This window comes from Oncorhynchus gorbuscha, linkage group LG06 (assembly GCF_021184085.1).
Source record: "Oncorhynchus gorbuscha isolate QuinsamMale2020 ecotype Even-year linkage group LG06, OgorEven_v1.0, whole genome shotgun sequence".
In the NCBI taxonomy this organism is placed as follows: Eukaryota; Metazoa; Chordata; class Actinopteri; order Salmoniformes; family Salmonidae; genus Oncorhynchus; species Oncorhynchus gorbuscha.
Window position 1 is genome coordinate 101,659,288 of NC_060178.1, and position 19,541 is coordinate 101,678,828.

A 19,541-nucleotide genomic window follows, 5' to 3' on the forward strand; every position below is an offset into this window, starting at 1 on the left:
TTAGACTGAAGAAAGAGGTTGTAGGTAGATGATTTTGACTGAAGAAAGAGATTGTAGGTAGCTGATTTAGACTGAAGAAAGAGGTTGAAGGTAACTGATTTTGACTGGAGAGAGAAGAGGTAGGTAGCTGATTTGAGATGGAGAGAGGGGCATTAGATAGCTGATTTGAGCTGGAGAGAGAGAAAGTATGTAGCTTATTTGAACTGGAGAGAGAAAGTAGGTAATTGATTTGGACTTGAGAAAGAGGAGGTTGTAGGTTGCTGATTTGGACTAGAGAGATAGGAAGTAGGTAGCTGATTTGGACTAGAGAGAGAGAGGAAGCAGGTAGCTGATTTTGGACTGGAGAGAGAGGAGGTTGTAAGTACCTGATTTGAGATAGGAGAGAGAGGCATTAGGTAGCTGATATGAACTGGAGAGAGGAAGTATGTAGTTAATTTGAACTGGAGAAAGGGAAGTAGGTCATTGATTTCTGACTTGAGAAAGAGAAGGTTGTAGGGAGCTGATTTTGACTGGAGAGAGAAGAGGGAGGTAGCTGATTTGAGACTAGAGGGGCATTAGGTAGCTTATTTGAACTGGAAAGAGAGGAAGTATGTAATTGATTTGGACTTGAGAAAGAGGAGGTTGTAGGTTGCTGATTTGAACTAGTTTAGTTTAGTTTAGTTTATTTTATTTTTACAGGGACAGTGCACATTAATCAACATTTCAGACTAGAGAGAGTGGAGGTAGTTAGTAGCTGGTGTGACTGGACAGAGAGGAAGTAGGTAGCTGATATGGACTGGAGAGAGGGGACGTTGTTCGTAGCTAAGTTGGACTGAGAGAGAGGTTGCAGGTAGTTAATATTGACTGGAGAGAGAAGATTTTGGTAGCTGCTTTGGACTGGATAGAGGTTCTAGGTAGCTGATTTGGACTGGAGAGAGAGGAATTAGGTAGCTGATTTGGACTGGAGAGAGATGAATTAGGTAGCTGATTTGGAATAGAGATAGAGGAAGTAGGTAGCTGATTTGGACTGGAGAGAGAGGAAGCAGGTAGCTGATATGAACTGGAGAGAGAGGAATTAGGTAGCTGATTTGGACTGGAGACAGAGGAATTAGTTAGCTGATTTGGACTGGAGAAAGAGGAAGTAGGTATCTGAGTTGGACTGGAGAGAGGGGAATTAGTTAGCTGATTTGGACTGGAGAGAGATTAGTTTGTAGGTAGGGTAGCTGATTTGGACTGGAGAGAGGATTTAGGTAGCTGATTTGGACTGGACTGAGATGAGTTTGTAGGTAGGGTAGCTGATTTGGACTGGAGAGAAAGGAAGTAGGTAGCAGGTGTGGACTGGAGAGAGAGGAAGTAGGTAGCTGATCTTAAATGGAGAGAGGAAGTAGGTAGCTGATTTTAAATGGAGAGAGGAAGTAGGTAGCTGATTTGGACTGGAGAGATGGGAATTAGTTAGCTGATTTGGACTGGAGAGAGAGGAATTAGTTAGCTGATTTGGACTTAGTTAGCTGATTTGGACTGTAGAGAGTGGACATTGTTCGTAGCTAAGGTGTACTGGAGAGAGAATTAGTTAGCTGATTTGTTTCAGGTGGTTCATGTTGACTGGAGAGAGAAGATGATTTGGACTGGAGAGAGAGGAAGAGAGAGGAATTAGTTAGCTGAGCTGGCATTATTTGACCTGGAGAGACATTGAGGAAGTATGCAGTTTTGGACTGTAGAGAGTGGACTTGTTCGTAGCTAAGGTGTACATTTGGACTGGAGAAAGAGGAAGTAGGTCATTGATTTTTGACTTGAGAAAGAGGAGGTTGTAGGTAGCTGATTTTGACTGGAGAGAGAGGCATTAGGTAGCTGATTTGATCTGAAGAGAGAGAAAGTATGTAGCTTATTTGAACTGGAGAGAGAGGAAGTATGTAGATGATTTGGACATGAGAGTGAATAAGTAGGTAGTTTATTTGGACTGGAGAAAGAGGACGTTGTAAGTAGCTGATTTTGACTGAAGTCGGTTGCTGATTTGAACTGGAGAGAGAAGAAGTAGGTTATTGATTAGGACTGGAGAGAGAGGAAGCAGGTAGCTGATTTTGGACTGGAGAGAGATTAGATTGTAAGTAGCTGATTTTGAGTGGAGAAGGAGGAAGTAGGAAGATGCTATGGACTGGAGAGAGAAGAAGTAGGTAGTGGAGTTGGACTGGAGAAAGAGGAGGTTGTAAGTCGCTAATTTGAGACTGGATAGAGGGGAAGTAGGTAGTTGATTTTGACTGGAGAGAGAGGAAGTAGGTACTTTTTTTGGACTTAAGAAAGGAGATAGGTAGCTGATTTTGACTTGAAATGAAAGATAGGACATAGGTAGCTCATTTTGACTGGAGAGAGAAGATGGTTTGGAATGGAGAGAGAGGAAGTAGGTAGCTGATTTTGACTGGAGAGAGAGGAAGTTTTTAGTTGATTTGGACTGGAGAGAGAGGAAGTAGGTAGCTGATTTGGACAGTAAGAGTGAGGAGGTTTTTAAGTAGCTGATTTGAGACTGGATAGAGGGGAAGTAAGTAGCTGAATTTGACTTGAGAGAGAGGAATTAGGTAGCTGATTTGGAATGGAGAGAGCGGAAGTAGGTATCTTATTTGGACATGAGAAATTTGGAAGTATTTGGATTGGATAGAGAAAGGGTTTCTGTAGCTGATTTTGGACTGGAGAGAGAGTAGATTGTAAATAGTTTATTTTGACTGGTGAGAGAGGAATTAGGTAGATGATTTAGGACATGAGAGAGAAGTAGGTAGTTGATTTGGACTGGAGATTGAGTTAGTAGGTAATTCATGAGAAAGACCAGGTTGTAGGTAGCTGATTTTAGACTGGCAAGAGAGGAGGTTGTAAGTAGCTGATTTTGACTGCGGAGAGAGGAAGTGGGTGTCTGATTTGGACTGGAGAGATAGGAAGTAGGAAGGTGATTTGGACTGGAGAGAGAAGATAATTTGGACTGGAGAGAGAGGATGTAGGTAGTTGATGTGTGCTGGAGAGATAGGAAGTAAGTAGCTGATTTGGACTGGAGAGAGAGGAAGACGGTAGCTGATTTGGACTGGAGAGAGAGGAAGTAGGTACTTTTTTTGGACTTAAGAAAGAAAAGGATGTAGGTAGCTGATTTTAACTTGAGAGATAGGAATTAGGTAGCTGATTTGGAATGGAGAGAGGACGTTTTTAGCTGATTTGGACTAGAGAAAGAGGAAGTAGGTAGGTGATTTGGACAGTAGAGTGAGGAGGTTTTAAGTAGTTGATTTGGACTGGATATTGAGATAGTACTTAATTAATTTGGACTTGAGAAAGAGCAGGTTGTATGTAGCTGATTTTAGACTGGCGAGAGAGGAGGTTGTAAGTAGCTGATTTTAGACTGGCGAGAGAGGAGGTTGTATGTAGCTGATTTTAGACTGGCGAGAGAGGAGGTTGTAAGTAGCTGATTTTAGACTGGCGAGAGAGGAGGTTGTAAGTAGCTGATTTTAGACTGGCGAGAGAGGAGGTTGTATGTAGCTGATTTTAGACTGGCGAGAGAGGAGGTTGTAAGTAGCTGATTTTAGACTGGCGAGAGAGGAGGTTGTATGTAGCTGATTTTAGACTGGCGAGAGAGGAGGTTGTAAGTAGCTGATTTTAGACTGGCGAGAGAGGAGGTTGTATGTAGCTGATTTTAGACTGGCGAGAGAGGAGGTTGTAAGTAGCTGATTTTAGACTGGCGAGAGAGGAGGTTGTATGTAGCTGATTTTAGACTGGCGAGAGAGGAGGTTGTAAGTAGCTGATTTTAGACTGGCGAGAGAGGAGGTTGTATGTTTTAGCTGATTTTAGACTGGCGAGAGAGGAGGTTGTAAGTAGCTGATTTTAGACTGGCGAGAGAGGAGGTTGTAAGTAGCTGATTTTAGACTGGCGAGAGAGGAGGTTGTAAGTAGCTGATTTTAGACTGGCGAGAGAGGAGGTTGTATGTAGCTGATTTTAGCTGATTTTAGACTGGCGAGAGAGGAGGTTGTATGTAGCTGATTTTAGACTGGCGAGAGAGGAGGTTGTAAGTAGCTGATTTTAGACTGGCGAGAGAGGAGGTTGTATGTAGCTGATTTTAGACTGGCGAGAGAGGAGGTTGTAAGTAGCTGATTTTAGACTGGCGAGAGAGGAGGTTGTATGTAGCTGATTTTAGACTGGCGAGAGAGGAGGTTGTAAGTAGCTGATTTTAGACTGGCGAGAGAGGAGGTTGTATGTAGCTGATTTTAGGCTGGCGAGAGAGGAGGTTGTAAGTAGCTGATTTTAGACTGGCGAGAGAGGAGGTTGTAAGTAGCTGATTTTAGACTGGCGAGAGAGGAGGTTGTAAGTAGCTGATTTTAGACTGGCGAGAGAGGAGGTTGTAAGTAGCTGATTTTAGACTGGCGAGAGAGGAGGTTGTAGACTGGCGAGCTGATTTTAGACTGGCGAGAGAGGAGGTTGTATGTAGCTGATTTTAGACTGGCGAGAGAGGAGGTTGTAAGTAGCTGATTTTAGACTGGCGAGAGAGGATCTCGGTTGCTGATTTGACCTGGTGAGATAGGAGGTTGTAAGTAGCTGATTTGGACCGGAAAGAGAAGATGTGGGTACCTAAATAGGAATGTAGAGCGAGGGTGTAGATATCTGATTTGGAATGGAGAGAGAGGAAGTAGGAAGCTGATTGAGACTGGAGAGGGAGGAAGTAGTTAGCTGATATGGACTGGAGAGAGAGGAGGTTGTATGTGCTCTATTGGACTGCGCAATCATGGAATCAGATGGAACACCATTCCATCTATTTGCCATGAACACTGAAATATATACTCATTGCAACATTACTTAGAAAATCACCATGTCCTCTCTCAATTCATTTCAATTGGCATATGAAACATATGTTAACATGGCCGAAGCAAGTGAAGTAGATAAAATACAAAAGTGAAATAAATAACAAAAATTCACAATAAACATTACACTCAAAGAAGTTCCAAAAGAATAATGACATTACAAATGTTATATTATATATGTACATAGTGTTGTAATGATGTACAAATGGTTAATGTGCAAAAGGGAAAATAAATAAACATAAATATGGGTTGTATTTACAATGATGTTTGTTCTTCACTGATTGCCCTTTTCTTGGGGCAACAGGTCACAAATCTTGCTGCTGTGATGGAACACTGTGGTATTTCACCCAGCAGATGTGGGAGTTTATCAAATCGGGTTTGTTTTCAAATACTTTGTGGATCTGTGTAATCTGAGAGAAATATGTCTCCAATATGGTCATACAGTTTAGGAAGTGCACCTCAGTTTCCACCTCATTTTGTGGCCCGTGTGCACACAGCCTGTCTTCTCTTGAGAACCAGGACTGCCTACAGCGGCCTTTCTCATTAGTAAGGCTCTGCTCAACTGAGTCTGTACATTGTCAAAGCTTTCCTTAGTTTTGGGTCAGTCACAGTGGTCAGGAATTCTGCCACTGTGTACTCTCTGTTTAGGGCCAAATAGCATTCTAGTTTGCTCTGTTTTTTTGTTAACTCTTTCAATTGTGTCAAGTAATTATCTTTTTGTCCTTCTGTAGCTCAGTTGGTAGAGCATGGCGCTTGTAACGCCAGGGTAGTGGGTTCGATTCCCGGGACCACCCATACGTAGAATGTATGCACACATGACTGTAAGTCACTTTGGATAAAAGCGTCTGCTAAATGACAAATATTATTATTATTTATTGTTTTCTCGTGATTTGGTTGGGTCAAATTGTGTTGCTGTCCTGGGGCTCTCTGGGGTCTGCTTGTGTTTGTGAACAGAGCCCCAGGACCAGCTTGCTTAGGGGACTCTTCTCCATGTACATACTGTATCTCTGTAGGTGATGGCTTTGTTATGGAATGTTTGTGAATCACTTCCTTTTAGGTGGTTGTGGAATTTAACAGTTATTTTCTGGATTTTGATATTTAGCGGGTATCAGCCTAATTCTGCTCTTCATTATTTGGTGTTTTACATTGTACACTGAGGATATTTTCTGGAAAACTCTACATGCAGAGTCTCAATTTGGTGTTTGTCCCATTTTGTGAATTATTGGTTGGTGAGTGGAACCCAGAACTCACAACCATAAAGGGCAATGGGTTCTACAACTGATTCAAGTATTTTTAACCAGATCCTAATTCGTATGTCTAATTTTATGTTCCTTTTGACGGCATAGAATGTCCTTCTTGCCTTGTCTCTCAGATTGTTCACAGCTTTGTGGAAGTTACCTGTGGCGCTGATGTTTAGGGCAAGGTATGTATCGTTTTCAGCGTGCTCTATTATTATTTTTTTCACCTTTATTTAACCAGGTAGGCTAGTTGAGAACAAGTTCTCATTTGCAACTGCGACCTGGCCAAGATAAAGCGTAGCAATTCGACACATACAACAACACAGAGTTACACATGGAACAAACAAAACATACATTCAATAATACAGTAGAACAAAAGAAAACAAAGTCTATATACAATGAGTGCAAATGAGGTAAGTTAAGGAAATAAAGAGGCCATGGTGGCGAAGTAATTACAATATAGCAATTAAACACTGGAATGGTAGATCGGCAGAAGATGAATGTGCAGGTAGAGATACTGGGGTGCAAAGGAGCTAAATAAATAAATACCAGTATGGGGATGAGGTAGGTAGACACAGTAGATGGGCTGTTTACATATGGGCTATGTACAGGTGCAGTGATATGTAAGCTGCTCTGACAGCTGGTGATTAAAGCTAGTGAGGGAGATGTGAGTCTCCAGCTTCAGAGATTTTTGCAATTCGTTCCAGTCACGGGCAGCAGAGAACTGGAAAGAAAGACGACCAAAGAAGGAATCGGCTTTGGGGGTGACCAGTGAGATATACCTGCTGGAGCGCGTGCTACGAGTGGGTGCTGCTATGGTGACCAGTGAGCTGAGATAATGTGGGGATTTTACCTAGCAGAGACCTGTAGATAACCTGTAGCCAGTGGGTTTGGCGACGAGTATGAAGCGAGGGCCAACCAACGAGAGCATACAGGTCACAATGGTGGGTAGTATATGGGGCTTTGGTGACAAAACTGATGGCACTGTGATAGACTGCATCCAGTTTGTTGAGTAGAGTGTTGGAGGCTATTTTATAGATGACATCACCAAAGTTGAGGATCGGTAGGATGGTCAGTTTTACGAGGGTATGTTTTGCAGCATGAGTGAAGGATGCTTTGTTGCGATATAGGAAGCCGATTCTAGATTTAATTTTGGATTGGAGATGCTTAATGTGAGTCTGGAAGGAGAGTTTACAATCTAACCAGACACTCAGGTATTTGTAGTTGTCCACGTATTCTATGTCAGAGCCGTCCAGAGGAGTGATGCTGGACGGGCAAGCAGGTGCGGGCAGTGATCGATTGAAAAGCATGCATTTAGTTTTACTTGTGTTTAAGAGCAGTTTGACAAAAAGGAAGGAGAGTTGTATGGCATTGAAGCTCGTCTGGAGGTTAGTTAACACAGTGTCCAAGGAGGGGCCATAAATATACAGAATGGTGTCGTCTGCGTAGAGGTGGATCAGAGAATCACCAGCAGCAAGAGCAACACCATTGATGTGTACAGAAAAGAGAGTGGGCCCAAGAATTGAACCCTGTGGCACACCCATAGAGACTGTCAGAGGTCCGGACAACAGGCCCTCCGATTTGACGCACTGAACTCTATCAGAGAAGTAGTTGGTAAACCAGGCGAGGCAATCATTTGAGAAACCAAGGCTGTCGAGTCTGCCAATAAGAATGTTGTGATTGACAGAGTCGAAAGCCTTGGCCAGGTCGATGAATACGGCTGCACAGTAATGTCTCTTATCGATGGCGGTTATGATGTCGTTTAGAACCTTGAGCGTGGCTGAGGTGCACCCATGACCAGCTCTGAAACCAGATTGCATAGCGGAGAAGGTATGGTGGGATTCAAAATTGTCAGTAATCTGTTTCTTAACTTGGCTTTCGAAGACCTTAGAAAGACATGGTAAGGTAGATATAGGTCTGTAGCAGTTTGGGTCTAGAGTGTCACCCTCTTTGAAGAGGGGGATGACCGCGGCAGCTTTCCAATCTTTGGGAATCTCAGACAATACGAAAGAGAGGTTGAACAGGCTAGTAATAGGGGTTGCAACAATTTCGGCAGATCATTTTAGAAAGAGAGGGTCCAGATTGTCTAGCCCGGCTGATTTGTAGGGGTCCAGATTTTCAGCTATCTGGATTTGGGTAAATGAGAAATGGTGGGGGCTTTGTCGGGTTGCTGTGGAGGGTGCTGGGCAGTTGACCGGGGTAGGGGTAGCCATGTGGAATGCATGGTCAGCCGTAGAGAAATGCTTATGGAAAGTCTCAATTATAGTAGATTTATCGGTGGTGACAATGTTTCCTTGCCTCAGAGCAGTGGGCAGCTGGGAGGAGGTGCTCTTATTCTCCATGGACTTTACAGTGTCCCGGAGTTAGTACTACAGGATGCACATTTCTGTTTGAAAAAAGCTTGCCTTAGCTTTTCTAACTGCCTGTGTATATTTGTTCCTAACTTCCCTGAAAAGTTGCATATCACGGGGGCTATTCGATGCTAATGCAGAATGCCACAGGATGTTTTTGAGAGTGGCATGCTTATTTAAGATGGTGAGGAAGACACTTTTAAAGAATAGTCAGGCATCATCTACTGACGGAATGAGGTCAATGTCATTCCAGGATACCCCGGCCAGGTCGTTTAGAAAGGCCTGGTCGCAGAAGTGTTTCAGGGAGCATTTGACAGTGATGAGGAGTGGTCGTTTGACCGCAGACCCATTACGGATGCAGGCAATGAGGCAGTGCTCACTGAGATCTTGATTGAAAACAGCAGAGGTGTATTTGAAGGGCGAATTAGTTAGGATGACATCTATGAGGGTGCCCGTGTTTACTGATTTGGGGTTGTACCTGTTAGGTTCATTGATAATTTGTGTGAGATTGAGGGCATCAAGCTTAGTTTGTAGGATAGCCGGGGTGTTAAGCATGTCCCAGTTTAGGTCACCTAGTAGCACAAGCTCAGAAGATAGATGGGGGGCAATCAGTTTACATATGGTATCGAGGGCACAGCTGGGGGCAGAGGGAGGTCTATAGCAAGCGGCAACAGTGAGAGACTTGTTTCTGGAAAGGTGAATTTTGAGAAGTAGAAGCTGAAATTGTTTGGGTACAAACTTAGATAGCCTGCAGAGCTCTGTATTACTATCTTTGCAGTAGATTGCAACACCGTCCCCTTTGGCAGTTCAATCTTGGCGGAAAACGTTATAGTTAGCAATGGAGATTTCAGGGTTTTTGGTGGTTTTCCTAAGCCAGGATTCAGACACGGCTAAGACATCTGGGTTGGCAGAGTGTGCTAAAGCAGTGAGTAAAACAAACTTAGCGAGTAGGCTTCTAATGTTAACATGCATGAAACCAAGGCTTTTACGTTTACAGAAGTCAACAAATGAGAGCACCTGGGGGTGGGAGTGGAGCTAGGCACTGCAGGACCTGGATTAACCTCCACATCACCAGAGTAACAGAGGAGAAGTAGGATAAGGGTACGGCTAAAGACTATACGAACTGGCCGTCTAGCACGTTCAGAACAGAGAGTAAAAGGAGCAGGTTTCCAGGCACGATAGCATAGATTCAAGGCATAGTGTACAGACAAAGGTAAGGTAGGATGTGAGTACATTGGAGGTAAACCTAGGTATTGAGTAATGAAGAGAGAGATATAGTCTCTAGAGATTTTTAAAACCAGGTGATGTCATCGCATATGTAGGAGGTGGAACAACATGGTTGGTTAAGGCATTTTGAGCAGGGCTAGAGGCTCTACAGTGAAATAAGACAGTAATCACTAACCAGAACAGTAATTTACAAGGTATATTGCTATTAGAGAGAGGCATGCGTAGCCAAGTGAACATATGGGTCCAGTGAGTGGTGAGGCTGGCTGGGGACACGGCGATTCAGACAGTTTGCAGGCTAACAGTTAGTAGGCCAGAGCTAAACAAGCTAGCAGCTAGTAGACCAGGGCAAGTTAGCAGTTAGCAGGCCCGGGTTAGCAAGCAAGCAGTTAGCATGGGCTAGCAGTTAGTAGACCAGGGCAAGCTAGCAGTTAGCAGACCGGGTTAGCAAGCAAGCAGTTAGCAAGGGCTAGCAGTTAGCAGACCAGGACCCGGCAGTTTAGCAGTTAGCAGACCGGGTTAGCAAACAAGCAGATAGCAGGGGCAAGCAGGGGCTACCCACCCCTCTAGGGCAATGGTGTCTAGATATAGTTTGCATTTGAGGTCCTGGCAACTTTACCTTTTTTGGAAAACTATTATTTTGGTCATACTGAGATTTACTGTCAGGGCCCAGGTCTGGCAGAATCTGTGTCGAAGAATTAGCTCCTGTAGGCTCTTCTTGGTTGGTGACAGAGGTGCCAGATCATCAGCAAAAGTAAACATTTGACTTCAGATTCTAGTAGGTTGAGGCCGGGTGCTACAGACTGTTCTTGTGCCTTCACCAACATTGTTTATATATATATATTTTGAAGAGGATGGGGCTTAAGTTGCATCCCTGTCTCACCCCACAGCCCTGTGGGAAGAAATTTGTGTTTTTTGCCAATTTTAACTGCACACTTGTTGTTTGTGTACATGGGTTTAATAATGTCGTATGTTTATCCCCCAACCACTTTCCATCCATTTGTATAATAGACCCTCATGCCAAATTATGTCAAAGGCTTTTCTGAAATCAACAAAGCATGAGAAGTCTTTGCCTTTGTTTTGTTTTGTTTGTTTGTCAATTAGGGTATGCAGGGTGAATATGTTGTCTGTCGAACGATAATTTGGTAAAAAGCCAATTTGACATTTGCTCATTACATTGTTTTCAATTTTGAAATGTACAAGTCTGCTATTAATGATAATGCAAAGGATTTTCCCAAGGTTGCTGTTGACACATATCCCAGAGTAGTTATTGGGGTCAAATTTGTCTCCACTTTGTGGATTTTGTCTCTCTCGCTCGCTCTTTCTCTTATAAAACAGGTCTGTCGAGCCAGAGAGGTTTGTTTGAAGTCTGGGATGTAGAAAGGCTGCAGCAGTAAAGGGACTCTGCCTGCCTTCCTCTGACCGTATAAATGACAGCCCGTGAAACTGGATCTGCTTCCCCTCCGTAAAATTGCCCCGATATCTGCACCGCCCTCTCTGTTAATCAAATGAGCTGTAATTGTCATCTGCAGATTTTTAAAGGCACGGAGGGGACATACTAACTTAACCTGTGACCCGTGCCCTTGGGTCGTTTGAGAGTTGTATATAGTCATGCTCCGAGGTGCATTAATGTCTACAAAGCCTTTGGGTTTCAGGGAGGGAGTCTGTGTCCACCCTCTCACACTCTCACACACACACTCTCTCTCTCTCTCTCTCTATCCAATTTGTAAGTCGCTCTGGATAAGAGCGTCTGCTAAATGTCTTAAATGTAAATGTAAATCTCTCTCTCTCTCTCTCTCTCTCTCTCTCTCTCTCTCCCTCTCTCTCCAACAACCATTTAATCTCTCTCTCTCTCTCACTCTGTCGCTCTCTCTTTCTCCCCCTCTTTCTCTCTCTCCAACAACCATTTAATCTCTCTCTCTCTCTCTCTCTCTCTCTCTCTCTCTCTCTCTCTCTCTCTCTCTCTCTCTCTCTCTCTCTCTCTCCTCTCTCTCCAACAACCATTTAATCTCTCTCTCTCTCTCTCTCTCTCTCTCTCTCTCTCTCTCTCTCTCTCTCTCTCTCTCTCTCTCTCTCTCTCTCTCTCTTCTCTGTCTCTCTCTCTCTCTTTCTCCCCCTCTTTCTCTCTCTCCAACAACCATTTAATCTCTCTCTCTCTCCCTCTCTCTCCAACAACCATTTAATCTCTCTCTCTCTCTCTCTCTCTCTCTCTCTCTCTCTCTCTCTCTCTCTCTCTCTCTCTCTCTCTCTCTCTCTCTCTCTCTCTCTCTCTCTCCAACAACCATTTCTCTCTCTCTCTCTCTCTCTCTCTCTCTCTCTCTCTCTCTCTCTCCTCTCTCTCTCTCTCTCTCTTTCTCTCTCTTCTCTCTTCTCTCTCTCTCCAACAACCATTTAATCTCTCTCTCTCTCTCTCTCTCTCTCTCTCTCTCTCTCTCTCTCTCTCTCTCTCTCTCTCTCTCTCTCCAACAACCATTTAATCTCTCTCTCTCTCTCCCTCTCTCCAACAACCATTTAATCTCTCTCTCTCTCTCTCTCTCTCTCTCTCTCTCTCTCTCTCTCTCTCTCTCTCTCTCTCTCTCTCTCTCTCTCTCTCTCTCTCCAACAACCATTTAATCTCTCTCTCTCTCTCTCTCTTCTAGAATCTCTCTCTCTCTCTCTCTCTCTCTCTCTCTCTCTCTCTCTCTCTCTCTCTCTCTCTCTCTCTTTCTCCCCCTCTTTCTCTCTCTCCAACAACCATTTAATCTCTCTCTCTCTCTCTCTCTCTCTCTCTCTCTCTCTCTCTCTCTCTCTCTCTCTCTCTCTCTCTCTCTCTCTCTCTCTCTCTCTCTCTCTCTCTCTCTCTCTCTCTTCTATTCTCTCCCCCTCTTTCTCTCTCTCCAACAACCATTTAATCTCTCTCTCTCTCTCTCCCAGTCTCTCTCCAACAACCATTTAATCTCTCTCTCTCTCTCCCTCTCTCTCTCTCTCCAACAACCATTTAATCTCTCTCTTTCTCTTTCTTTTTCTCTCTCTCTCTCTCTCTCTCTCTCTCTCTCTCTCTCTCTCTCTCTCTCTCTCTCTCTCTCTCTGTCTCTCTCTCTCTCTAACAACCATTTAATCCCTCTGATCTTCAAAGCTGGAGTGGGGCACAAGTCACCCAGAGACCAGAATATGAGCCAATTTAAAATCTGGAAAGAGGACACTTCAACACACTTTGTGCTCCACTCAACTACTTAACTGTCTTCCCTCTCACCACACAACTGTTGTATCACTAGAACACTGGGCCTCTGTGTCAATCAATGGCACCATGGCAATTCTCTACTCACTAGGCTCTGGTTGTGCAAGTGACCGCTCAGCACCTCTAAAACTCTACCCACCCCCTACCAGCCAGCCAGCCCCTCTACAAGTCTTCCCATCCTTACCAGCCATCAAACACCACTCTACCCACCCCTACCAGCCATCACACACCAGTCTTCCCACCCCTACAAGCAAGCCCACACCAGTCAATCACCCCCTACCAGCAAGCCCACACCAGGCGACCCACCCAAAACCAACCAGCCCACGCCAGTCTACCCAACCCTACCAACCAGCCCACACCAGTATATCCACCCCTACCAGCAAGCCCATACCAGTCTATCTAACCTTACCAGTCTACCCACCTCTACCAACCAGCCCACACCAGTCTACCCACCCCTACCAACCAGCCCACACCAGTCTACCCACCCTTACCAACCAGCCCACACCAGTCTACCCACCCCTACCAACCAGCACACACCAGTCTACCCACCCTTACCAACCAGCCCACACCAGTCTACCCACCCTTACCAACCAGCCCACACCAGTCTACCCACCCTTACCAACCAGCCCACACCAGTCTACCCACCCCTACCAACCAGCACACACCAGTCTACCCACCCCTCCCAGCCAGCACACACCAGTCTATCCACCCCTACCAGCAAGCCCATACCAGTCTATCTACCCTTACCAGTCTACCCACCTCTACCAACCAGCCCACACCAGTCTACCCACCCCTACCAACCAGCCCACACCAGTCTACCCACCCATACCAACCAGCCCACACCAGTCTACCCACCCCTACCAGCCAGCCCACACCAATCTACCCACCCCTACCAACCAGCCCACACCAGTCTATCCACCCCTGCTTCAGTACCCCAACAGCCAGCAAAAACCAGTCTACCCACCCCTCCAAACTAGCCCACACAAGTCTACCCACCCAAAACCAGCCAGCAAACACCAGTCTACCCACCCCTCCATGCTAGCCCACACAAGTCTACCCACCCAAAACCAACTAGCCCACACCAGTCTACCCACCCCTCCAAGCCAGCCCACACAAGTCTACCCACCCAAAACCAACCAGCCCACACCAGAGTACCCACCCCTCCCAGCCAGCACACACCAGTCTATCCACCCCTACCAGCAAGCCCTTACCAGTCTATCTACCCTTACCAGTCTACCCACCTCTACCAACCAGCCCACACCAGTCTACCCACCCCTACCAACCAGCCCACACCAGTCTACCCACCCTTACCAACCAGCCCACACCAGTCTACCCACCCCTACCAACCAGCACACACCAGTCTACCCACCCTTACCAACCAGCAAACACCAGTCTACCCACCCCTCCAAGCAAGCCCACACAAGTCTACCCACCCAACACCAACCAGCCCACACCAGACTACCCACCCCTCCCAGGCAGCCCATACCAGTCTATCTACCCTTACCAGTCTACCCACCTCTACCAACCAGCCCACACCAGTCTACCCACCCCTACCAACCAGCCCACACCAGTCTACCCACCACTACCAGTCAGCCCCTCTACCTGTCTAATCACACCTACCAGCCAGAAAACACAAGTCTACAAACCAGTCCCAGTCAGCCCCTCTACTAGTCTAACCACCTATACCAGCCAGACAACACCAGTCTAACCACACCTACCTGCCAGACAACACCTGTCTAACCACCCCTACCAGCCAGACAACACCAGTCTAACCACACCTACCAGCCAGACAACACCTGTCTAACCACCCCTACCAGGCAGAAAACACAAGTCTACAAACCATTCCCAGTCAGCCCCTCTACTAGTCTAACCACCCCTACCAGCCAGCCCACGCCAGTCTAACCACACCTACCAGCCAGACAACACCAGTCTACAAACAAGTCCCAGTCAGCCCCTCTACTAGTCTAACCACCCCCACCAACCAGCCCACACCAGTCTACCCACCCTTACCAACCAGCCCACACCAGTCTACCCACCCCTACCAACCAGCACACACCAGTCTACCCACCCTTACCAACAAGCCCACACCAGTCTACCCACCCTTACCAACCAGCCCACACCAGTCTACCCACCCTTACCAACCAGCCCACACCAGTCTACCCACCCCTACCAACCAGCACACACCAGTCTATCCACCCCTACCAGCAAGCACATACCAGTCTATCTACCCTTACCAGTCTACCCACCTCTACCAACCAGCCCACACCAGTCTACCCACCCCTACCAACCAGCACACACCAGTCTACCCACCCTTACCAACCAGCCCACACCAGTCTACCCACCCTTACCAACCAGCCCACACCAGTCTACCCACCCCTCCCAGCCAGCACACACCAGTCTATCCACCCCTACCAGCAAGCCCATACCAGTCTATCTACCCTTACCAGTCTACCCACCTCTACCAACCAGCCCACACCAGTCTACCCACCCCTACCAACCAGCCCACACCAGTCTACCCACCCCTACCAACCAGCCCATACCAGTCTACCCACCCCTACCAGCCAGCCCACACCAATCTACCCACCCCTACCAACCAGCCCACACCAGTCTATCCACCCCTGCCAGTCTTCCCACCCCAACAGCCAGCAAGAACCAGTCTACCCACCCCTCCAAACTAGCCCACACAAGTCTACCCACCCAAAACCAGCCAGCAAACACCAGTCTACCCACCCCTCCAAGCTAGCCCACACAAGTCTACCCACCCAAAACCAACTAGCCCACACCAGTCTACCCACCCCTACCAACCAGGCCACACCAGTCTATCCACCCCTACAAGCATGCACACACCAGTCTACCCACCCCTACCAGCCAGCAAACACCAGTCTACCCACCCCTCCAAGCTAGCCCACACAAGTCTACCAACCCAAAACCAACCAGCCCACACCAGACTACCCACCCCTCCCAACCAGCCCACACCAGTCTACCCACCCAAAACCAACGAGCCCACACCAGTCTACCCACCCCTACCAACCAGGCCACACCAGTATACCCACCCAAAATCAACTAGCCCACACCAGTCTACCCACCCCAACCAGCCAGCAAACACCAGTCTACCCACCCCTCCAAGCAAGCCCACACAAGTCTACCCACCCAAAACCAACCAGCCCACACCAGACTACCCACCCCTCCCAGCCAGCACACACCAGTCTATCCACCCCTACCAACCAGCCCACACCAGTCTACCCACCCAAAAATATCTAGCCCACACCAGTCTAACCACCCCTACCAACCAGCTCACACCAGTCTACCCACCCAAAACCAACTAGCCCACACCAGTCTACCCACCCCTACCAACCAGGCCACACCAGTATACCCACCCAAAATCAACTAGCCCACACCAGTCTACCCACCCCTACCAGCCAGCAAACACCAGTCTACCCACCCCTCCAAGCAAGCCCACACAAGTCTACCCACCTAACACCAACCAGCCCACACCAGACTACCCACCCCTCCCAGCCAGCCCATACCAGTCTATCTACCCTTACCAGTCTACCCACCTCTACCAACCAGCCCACACCAGTCTACCCACACTTACCAACCAGCCCACACCAGTCTACCCACCACTACCAGTCAGCCCCTCTACTAGTCTAACCACCCATACCAGCCAGACAACACCAGTCTAACCACACCTACCAGCCAGACAACACCTGTCTAACCACCCCTACCAGCCAGACAACACCAGTCTAACCACACCTACCAGCCAGACAACACCAGTCTAACCACCCCTACCAGGCAGAAAACACAGGTCTACAAACCAGTCCCAGTCAACCCCTCTACTAGTCTAACCACCCCTACCAACCAGCCCACACTAGTCTAACCACGCCTACCAGCCAACACCAGTCTACCAACCACTACCAGTCAGCCCCTCTATCAGTCTAACCACCCCTACCAGCCAGAAAACACAGGTCTACAAACCAGTCCCAGTCAACCCCTCTACTAGTCTAACCACCCCTACCAACCAGCCCACACTAGTCTAACCACGCCTACCAGGCAACACCAGTCTACCCACCACTACCAGGCAACACCAGTCTACCCACCACTACCAGTCAACCCCTCTACCAGTCTACCCACCCCTACCAGCCAGCCCACACCAGTCTATCCACCCCTACCAGCCAGCCCCTCTACCAGTCTACCGATACCTACCAGCTAGCCCCTCTACCAGTCTACCCACCCCCACCAGCCAGCCCCTCTACGAGTCTACCCACCCCTACCAGCCAGCCCCTCGACCAGTCTATCCACCCCTACTAGTCTACCCACCCCCACCAGCTAGCCCATATCAGTCTACCCACCCATCACTGCCAGCCAACACCAGTCTACCCACCCTTACCAGTCAGCCCCTCTACCAGTCTACCCATACCTACCAGCTAGCCCCTCTACCAGTCTAACCACCCCTACCAGCCAGCCCCTCTACCCATCTTTCCACCCCTACCAGTCCACCCACCCCACCAGCCAGCCCACATCAGTCTACCCACCCTTAACTGCCAGCCAACACCAGTCTACCCACCTTTAACTGCCAGCCAACACCAGTCTACCCACCCCTACCAGCCAGCCGACACCAGTCTATCCACCCCTCCCAGTCTACCCACACCTTCCAGCCAGAAACCACCAGGCTACCCACCCCTACCAGCCAGCCCCTCTACCAGTCTACCCACCCCTACAAGCCAGCCCCTCTACCAGTCTACCCACCCCTACAAGCCCGCCCCTCTACCAGTCTACCCACTCCTACCAGCCAGCCCCTCTACCAGTCTACCCACCCCTACCAGTCAGCCCTTCTACCAGTCTACCCATCTCTGCCAGCCAATCAATCCAAGCCATTTGTTCTCTACTGTACTGTACTGATGAGAGGGGCAGGGGACCAGTTGGAGAGACAGGAATCTGCCTGGCACTGTCCTGTAGGGTGCTGAGTTAGGAGAGGTGTCAGCGATATGCACCAGTCTGCAATGAGGGTGGCCCCTTCAACTGACATCACCGTCACTGGTGTCCCACCACGCAGGCAGCCGTTGGCCAAGCCAACTCCTCTTGCTTCAATCAGGTTTACACGTTTAACTCGCAAATTTGAGAGCCCGCTGAGGCTTGGAGGAATGGGAAAGGGAGCATGAGGAAGGAGGAGGAAGTCTGAAACGGTTCAATCGGAAAGGCTTAAGAACTTGAGGAATGGTTTTGTTCTAGAAAATACGTAAGTGTCAGTAAATGTGAATCCCTTGGAAATAGACTTGACCAATTCATGATTGCTGACATATTACTGTGGTTTAGGACCTCCAAGGTTTATAAGCCAGAAATGTCAGATCAAATTTTTGTATCAAATATATCCCCATGACACTAACTTTCAGGATTTGTGTGGAAAATGTAATATTGTGTTTTAGCTCCAGTTTTTTTCCTCAATTCCACATGAATTGATATTTGTTGATATTTGTTTGGCCTGTGGTGTTATGGGTAATTGATTCGATGGAGATGCAGTGTGAAGCTGTCGAGGGTAAATAAACAAGTCCTTCATCTAATACAGTGCATTTAGAAAGTATTCAGACCCCTTGACATTTTTCACTGTTTTTATTTTTCAATAAATTTGATAACATTTCTAAATACCTGTTTTGACTTTGTGATTATGGGGTATTGTTTGTAGATTGACAAGGAAAATTATTTATTTAATCCATATTAGAATAAGGCTGTAATGTAACAAAAGGTGGAAAAAGTGAAGTGGTCTGAATAGTTTCCAAATCCACTGTATAGTGATACAGACCTTCCATCCTATTCACAGCTGAAAAACAGCAGAACTGACTGAGCTTTTATTAAACAGACATACAGATACAGACCTTCCATCCTATTCACAGCTGAAAAGCAGCAGAACTGACCTCAAGCTTTCATTTAATCAGACACAAAGGAGAAGTGCAGAGAGGACCAATGGTGTCTGGCCATGAGAATGTCTCTCCCTCTTTTAATATGTCTGCTGACAGTAACTCTGGCTGTGTTTTCAATTTCTCTCCCTACATGGAAGAGGACAGTGTCCTCGCTGCTCCGGGTCCAGTCCGACATGTGGCACCTCCATTGTGTTCTGAGTAGCTCTTTATTGGGACAAGAGTTTCATGGGGAAATTGACCATATTACAGCACTGAGCAAGTATGCACTTTATCGCCTCGCACTGAACAAACACGTTTGATTTGGGTTCCAGTTCATTTGAATTGACATAAACTAGTCTTGATTTCTACCCAAGAGCTTTAATTGAGACGGACGGAACCCTGAACATGTGAACATTACAGCAGGCCTGTGTGTGTGTGTGTGTGTGTGTGTGTGTGTGTGTGTGTGTGTGTGTGTGTGTGTGTGTGTGTGTGTGTGTGTGTGTGTGTGTGTGCGTGCGTGCGTGCGTGTGTGCGTGCGTGTGTGTGCGTGCGTGCGTGCGTGCGTGCGTGTGTGTGTGTGTGTGTGTGTGTGTGTGTGTGTGTGTGTGTGTGTGTGTGTGTGTGTGGTCCAGTGCATGCATATGTTCTCAACACACAATTGTGTACGGTGCATTCAGGTAGTAGACCCCTTAACTTTTTCCACATTTTGTAAAAAAAAAATTCTGCTAATTAATCTACACACAATACCCCATAATAACAAAGCAAAAAACAGCTGTTTTTTTGTGCAAATGTATAATAAATAAAAAAACTGATAT